Here is a 7,515-nt window from a genome sequence, read left to right as displayed (position 1 = left end):
TGCCCTAAACTCTCTTCCCTTGCATCTCAAGTCTCTCCACCCAGCAGGGCAGCAAAGACCTCGAACAGACCTAGTACAAGGCACCCTCCTTTCTGGGGCCCCTCCCTGTGGCCTCCAGCCCTCCAGACCATGAGGATCACACACAGAGACTTCTGCAAGCTAAGAATTCAGGTTGGGACTGAGCTAAGTAAGGTTCAGCTGGTGAAGTACTGGTCCTGTGGGCCTGAAAGCCTGAGCTCCATCCCTGAAGGCACACATATAAACAGCCCCATGCAGTATGACATCGCTAACCACAGCAAGACGAACACAGAGACAGAAGAATTGCCCAGAAGCTAAGGGACCAGTCACACAGGAGTATGCAGAGCTACAGCAGGATGAAAAAAAAAAAAAGACCCTGTCTCAACAAGGTGGAAGGAGAATCGACTCCCAAAAGTTGTCCTCTGACCTCTTGAAGCACATTGCCTCTCTCTCTCTCTCTCTCTCTCTCTCTCTCTCTCTCTCTCTCTCTCTCTCTCTCTCTCTCTTTCTCTCTCTCTCTCTCTCTCTCTCTCTCTCTCTCTCTCTCTCTCACACACACACACACACACACACACACACACACACACACACACACGGATGAACGAGACCCAGCAGGCCTGGTACCACCTCCTCCTCTCTGAGCAGGAGTGCCTGCCTGTCCTGTCCTGGCACTGCCTTCATTTCACGTCAATGCATGTCGATGGGCAGTGTGAGCCACCTGCTCTCACCTGGCCTCTGTGCTGACATCAAAATGAGATAAAACTTTGGGTGTGGAAAGAAGAAGGGAACGTGCCGCACCGAGTCCAGATGTCTCTCTGGGGTTGAGACTGAGGACACCAGCGCACACCTTAGTTCATCTCCACGGTGATGGGGACATTCCTGACCACATTAAAAACAGAGTCTTAGCAGGCAGAGTGATCCATGCCTGTAACCCCACACTTAGGAGTCAGGGGCAGGGTTGCCACAAACTGGAAGCCAGCCTGGTCTACCTTGTAAGTTGAAGGCCAGCGAGCAGGGCTACCTACCAGACCTTGTCTTGGAAGAAGGCTAGAGCTAAAACTCAGCTAGTCAAGTACTTTGCAGAGCATGCAAAAAGCCCTGGGTTCAACTCTTACCACCACATAACACCTGGCATGATGCCGCATGCCTGTCCCAGCACTCTGGAAGGTGCAGGATAAAAGATCATAAGTTCAAAGCTATCCTTGGCTACACAACAAGTTTAAGGCCAGCCTGGGCTACAAGAGACCCTGCCATTGGAGGCAGGGAGAGAAGGAGGGGAGGAAGAAGGGAGGTGAGGATCTTCTCGCATCCTATAGCTCCTCTGTGGGCATCCCATTTCTCAACCCACCTCTACAAAAGGCTCCTAAGGAGCATGGTTGGGTTCTGCCTGCAGCTCTCCTGTTCTCTCCCACAAGAGGGTGTCTGCTCACTCCCCAGGAGCCAGTTCTTGAGGTCACCAGAGGCCCTATAATACAAGAACCAACAGACAGGCCTCAACCCCCACTCACCCACTGCTCCTTCCTGTCCTCAGCCTCTCCCTCTTCCACCTCAGCTGCTGTCACCCAGCTTTCCCGTCTCCTCCACCCCTACCCCATTTCTCACCCCAAACCTGGATCCTCCCAGGCTCAACCTCAAACCAGACAGTCGTTACCTGCTCTCTGTTCTAGTGACCTCACCCGCTCTGTGTCTCCACAGCGGTGGCCCTGGCCCGGCCTTCCCTTGCACACCAGCCTCTTGCCTGCTGCCTGACAGGCACCCTTGCTCTGTTGCCACTGGAGTCTGAATCTCACTGAGTTCACACCAAACTGTGGGGGAGCCCCATGAACAGCTGGCCACCTGCTCCTCCTGGTGGGCCAGCCCCCTTGACCACTCCCAACACCAGTCTGCTCCCACCAGGGCCTGGGGACAAACTCCAGTCTCCTGTCCTATCACCTACAACCTTGCTGTCTTTCTTTTAGGCATGCTCAGGGCCTGAGCGTGTCTCACCTCCTGATCCAAAACAGGAGCATCACTAACTATGACCTGGACTGTTGCTACGACCTTACAGGTCTCCCACAGATCCCCCCCCCCCACTTCTGCCCTGCGCTTTTGTGCTCAGTGTGGGAGCCAAATTAATCCTCTGTTTGGAACCTTCACAAGTTCTAAGTTCCTACCACATCTTGGCTCATGAGGCCCTCACCACCTCTCTGCTTCCACTCTTACCTCTCCTCCACAGCTGGCTCCACTCAAGTCATGGCCACCGTGCAGTTCCCTAAAGAGCGGGCACACACCTACGTCAGGGCCCTTGCTCTTGCTGTTCCTTTTGCCTGGAATGTTCTTCCCACATATATCCCCCGGGCTGTCTCCCTCAACAGCAGGCCTCTGCTCCAATGACATCCTATGAGAGCAGCCTTGTGCAAACGGCTCACAATGTGGCCCTCATCCTGCTTCCCCTCTCTTCACAGCAGTCACTACTTCTTTGCTATAGATGCTAGGCTTCTTTCTCACAGAGGCCCAAAGAGGACATTGGATTGCCTGGAGCTGGAGTTGCAAATTGTGAGGGACCCAGTGTGCGTGCTGGGAATTGAATCCAGGTCCTCTGCAAGAACAAGTGCTCCTAACTGCTGAGCCATCTCCCCAGCACTCAAACTTGTTACATAGCCAAAGATGACCTTAAACTTCTGAGCCCCCTGCCTCTGCCTCCCAAGTACTGGAATTCCAAGTTTGGGCCCCCATGTCTGGTTATGGGGTCTTGGGGATTGAACCCAGGGCTCTGTGCATGACAGGTCAGCATTCTGCTAACAGAGCTACATCCTCAGGCCCCTTAGGCGCCTGCTTCTATCACTTCAAGACAGTGGCTGCCACAGAGGTGGAGCATGTTGGCTGGTTTTCACACTCTAGCCACAGCCCCAGGAGCACAGCCTGGCTCCCAGAGGGGCTAGAGGGACTCAGTGAATCAGGGATGGACAGAAGGAAGGAAAGACTAAGGAAATTCCTAAAATGCACCTGCTTGCAGGGGCTAATGGGCTGACTAGAACTGCAGTTATCTGGAGGTTGAAATGTTGTGGGTCCAGAAGCCAGTTACCTTATCTTGGGCTAAGTCTGGCCCTCCAAAACAGCCATTCCTGCTAGAACTCCTAGGTTAGAACTAGCTAGCATCTTGTAGCAATAGATAAAAACTTTTTGCTATTGATTTGGCAGACTACTAGCTTCCACCAATGCAAAAGCTAAGATGTCATCACACAGCATCTTGAGCCAATAGGAAAGCTTCCCCCATCTCTCTGTACCCGCCTCTCTGATGATGTACCCACCAATGTGTTTTATGCTTGCCTTAGGTTTATGACTGTCTCTGTTCTGTAAAAGCCCAAAAACTTTATAAAATTGTCCCGCATTGGAACATGGAATTTGGGGTCATCTAAACTCACTGTTCCCAGGCCATGGTTACTCAGAATGGCTCCAAAATAAACTCTCTCTTATCCCTTTTAAGATGAGAGGCAGGCACTGAGCACCCAGTCTCAGGATAGACCTCCCCCTTTTGCCTGAACCTACACATTTCATCTGAGAGAACCACTCAAATACCTTCCCCATGCCCTAGGCTGTGCAAGAGGCAGCACCCCAAAACCAGTGTGGAAAGAGATCTGAGGCCCTCTCTAGGGAGTGATCAGGAGAGAAGGGTGGGGCAGGGTGGAGAAAGACTTGGGCTATTTTTAAAATCTCGCTCCCAAAACACCACATTCTTCCCTTGGTGAGTCAGAAGCATGTGGTCCAGCGAGGAGGCCAGGACCCTGGAACACCATGGATCACGATGGGCCCTATGGGCAACGGGCACAGGAGGGAAGGTGAGGACTGGGACACTCACTCAGCTTTCCAGGGAAGAGACAAGGCTGGACATGGAGAGTGAAAGGGCCCTCCGAAGGCCACAGGAATCTATCTGGCTCTAGTCTACAGCTTCAGCCACCCACCCCCCACCTCCACCCCCACCCCCACCCCCCACCACCCCACCTCTCACCTGTCAAGGAGGGAGTCTTCAACTCTGACCCCAGGGAGTGCTTGACAGGAAATCGCCTCTATAAAACTCAGCTAAAAACAGCTTGGCTCACCCACCCAAGACAGGGGGAACTGGGAGGAGAGTCTGCTGCCTCCAAAAACAAGGTCAAGCCCAAGGCGCTCAGAGGGACTGGGGCCACCTAGCCCAGGAGAGCCCTGGCTGAACTCTCTACCTGTGGCCTGTGTGGAGTGCTGTCCCTCCTGTGAGCTTGGAGTGGGCTTCAGCAACTTTCAGTACCTCTGGCGGGCGGTGGAGGAAGCCTGGACACTCTGACCCTGCCCCAAGCCAGACTCTACCTGACACCACCACTCTACAGAGGAAACTGAGGTTCAGAGCCATCCAAAGTCTAGTTTATCAGCAGCAAGTCCACAACTAAACCCCAAGGCTATCTATTTCCAATGTCCAGAGTCCACAGGAACTGGCAAGACGCCCCAGGATCCAGCCAGCACTTTCCCCACCCTCCCTTGCACTTGACTAAGAAAAGGCACTGTCTGTCTACCCAGGGTGTGGGAGGGGCTGGTGGAAGCTGGGCTGAGGACAGGAGGTTTTTAAACCTGGCAAGGATGTGCCCTGACTCCTGCTGCCTTGGGGGGGGGGGCGGAGTCAAGTTCATGACCTTGGCCCAGGCAGGGAACCTCCCCAGACTCAAGCCCTATTTCGTGATCAACTATGACAAGAGGGACTAGAGATGGCTATCCACAGGCAAGCTTCACAAGGCCACCTCCTATGGCCTAGCTGATGCTCCCTGCTCTACCCACCCCAGCTTCCATCCCCCTAACTGAAATCACACAGAGCCCTACGCTGCAGCCCACCCTGCCTGTGTCCTACTTGCACACTGCCCCTGGGGTCCCTCCTGTTCTGAAGCCACCTCAGTCCTTGTATCCTTGGAATGCCCTGTGTGCCACTGTCAGGCCCTGGCCACTATCTTTAGAAGAATGAGTTCTGTCACCAAATTTATATGTTCCTTGTGGCCTGGTGAGTGGGGCAGGACTCTGGAGTACACTGGTTCCTTTATCTGATCCTGGCTTCCTCCTCCACTAACAGCCTTCACCACACAGGGCACAGGAAGAATCAAATGAGGGGCAGGAGGTCCTGCATTCAAGTCCTAATGCTGCAAATGAATTAATAAATCAGTAAAAACAGTCATTCATATAAAATGCCTAGTGGGAGCCTGAACACAGTAGGTGCTCAATACACTTGTTGAGTGAATAAATGATCACCTAGGTCCTAGGCTAGACTGCCCCACCCCTAATCATTGCCCTCCCTGGGATAGTGAAGTTTCTGTGTTGGGACTGGCCTCCCTACAGTGACTGGCCCCAGCAGTCCTCACTGTGGGGAATGAGAGGTAGTCCATGCATTCTGGGATAGCCACTAGGTTGGCCCAATGCGGAGCTAAACCTCAGCGCTCCAGAAGCCTCCATCGGTCTCCTGTCCTCTTCACAATTGTGACTCCAGGACAGAGGTGGGGAGGAGCAACAGGAAAAGGCAGAAACTGAGATCAAGATAGCACGATGGGATTCCTTTCATTATGCAAACTACAGCAATGACCATGGTCTTAGGGTGGGGGCCCATACAGGCTGCACTGGATCACCTGCAGAGACACAAGCCCAGAGATCCAGCCCCAGAGACAGCCACAAACATGGAGACTCAGGCCTCCACTTCCTTGTGAGACCCGAAAAATAACTTGCTTAGGCTGCCAGAATGGCTCAGCAAGTAAAGGAGCTTGCTGCCAAGGCTGACAATCTGAGTTCAATCCCTGAGACCTACCTGATGGAAGAAGTGAACAGAGTCCCACATGTGTGTGTGCATTCGTGCATGCAAACATACATACATAGGTGGCTTGCTAAAGTATGCACCAGTAAAGTCCCTTCAGCCAGCAAACCCGCCAGCATGTCCCTGACAGAAGTCCACTCAAGAGACCTGTGGCCATATGCTGCCAGCACTCAGAACAACTTATACTAAAAATTGTTGGAACGGGGGCAATGCACAGATCACCAAATGGACGCTGCCTGCCAAGTCCATCTAAGACCCCGTGGCCAGCGGCTCTCACGGAGGGCAAGGACACCAGATCCTTCCAAGCGAAAGGCTCAACCTGGCAATGAAGGTCAGTGGTCTCATCTCCCGTACACACCCCCAAAAGGACAGCTGGAAAGACAGCCTCCCTCTCTGGGTCTTTCAGCCACCAACAGCCCAGTGATCATATGCCAAAGCTTATAGAACAGGCAGACATGATGGCCCCTGTGGGTAATCCCAGCACTTGGGAGGTGGGGGCAGTATGACAGGAATCCAGGGTTATCCTTGGCTACACAGTAAGGGACCAGCCTGGGCTGCATGAGGCCCTGCCTCAGAAATCAAACCAAAATAAAAATGATGGTGGGGGTGGGGGTGGTGATGCTGGGGTGGGGGTGGTGGGAATGATGATGGCTGGTGTGGCCCAGGCATGGTATGAGGCTCTAGGAAGATGCTGATGGGTGGTACAGCCTTGGACCTGTGCTCATAGGAACCATAAGATAAGAAATCATTCCAGGGCTAGCTGAGGCTCCAGCAGACTGCCCAACATGCCTACTGAACGCTCCAGGTCCAAGGCTCCTCCCTGGTACTCTGGATCTCAGCTGATGGCCACCCACTGTATCTATCCATCAACAGCACACACCAGGCAGCTGGCTCTGTGGGGCCAAGCACAGCAGCCCTGGCTTCCTAGACCCCTTCACCTCACAGATACTTGCATATTGTGTCTACACAGAAGGAATATTGGGGGGGGGCTCATCTGCTTCCTTTGTTCCTCCCTGGGGATCAGAAGGTCACTATTGGAGTCCAATGTGTCCCTTCTCCTCAATTCACACACTTGAAGCTTTCCTGAGCCATCCAAGGCAGTGGTTTTTATTTGGAAAGGAGAGAGGTTCAGATGTGGTCTTGCTATGCAGCTCCAGCTGGCCTCAAACTCACAGCAAGCCTGCCTCAACCCTTCTGCCTCAGCTTTCCAAGTGCTGGGATTACAAACTCATGCTGGGTGGTGGTGGTGCGTGCTTTAATCCCAGCACTCAAGAAGCAGAGGCAGGAAAATGTCTGTAAGTTTGAGGTCAGCCTGGTCTACAGAGGGAGTTCCAAGACAGCCTCCAAAGAAACCCTGTCTCAAAAAAAAAAAAAAAAAAAAAAAAAAAGCCATGCTGCTGTACCTGGTAAGCTGGGGACCTCATGAGACAGGAGGGTGAAGTCACAACTAAGTGGAAGAGAGGGTGATTCTGGCACCTAGTGAGTGGAGGCCAACACTCCATGGTGCACAGGATGGCCTCCCAGTAAAGGCTAATCCAGTCTATGAGTCCTTTGTGCCACGGGAGGGGGGGCTGATCCAAGGGCATCTGGTCACTCCCCTGACAGGTAGCACTGACCTCCTAACACACGGCAACGTCACCATGATCAACCACCACTTCAGGTAGCTTACAACTGCCTGTAACTCCAGCTCCAGGGGC

The 7,515-nt window shown here is 53.1% G+C and overlaps 1 protein-coding gene across 3 annotated transcripts in view; it reads right to left on the bottom strand.

The window, feature by feature from the left end:
• Nucleotides 1–7,515, bottom strand: part of Arhgef10l (Rho guanine nucleotide exchange factor 10 like) — a 137,959-nt gene that overhangs the window by 111,318 nt on the left and 19,126 nt on the right. The window contains exon 1 of one of the 3 annotated variants that reach the window (XM_027399874.2): nucleotides 4,007–4,176. The exons of the other annotated variants lie outside the window; for them this stretch is intronic. The gene's annotated coding sequence lies outside the window, so the exon portion shown is untranslated. Of the gene's footprint in view, nucleotides 1–4,006; nucleotides 4,177–7,515 lie in introns of those variants that run through there. 3 annotated transcript variants of the gene reach the window in all.

The sequence above is a fragment of the Cricetulus griseus genome, chromosome 2, assembly GCF_003668045.3.
Source record: "Cricetulus griseus strain 17A/GY chromosome 2, alternate assembly CriGri-PICRH-1.0, whole genome shotgun sequence".
Lineage (NCBI taxonomy): Eukaryota > Metazoa > Chordata > Mammalia > Rodentia > Cricetidae > Cricetulus > Cricetulus griseus.
This window is presented reverse-complemented; position numbering and strand designations above follow the sequence as displayed.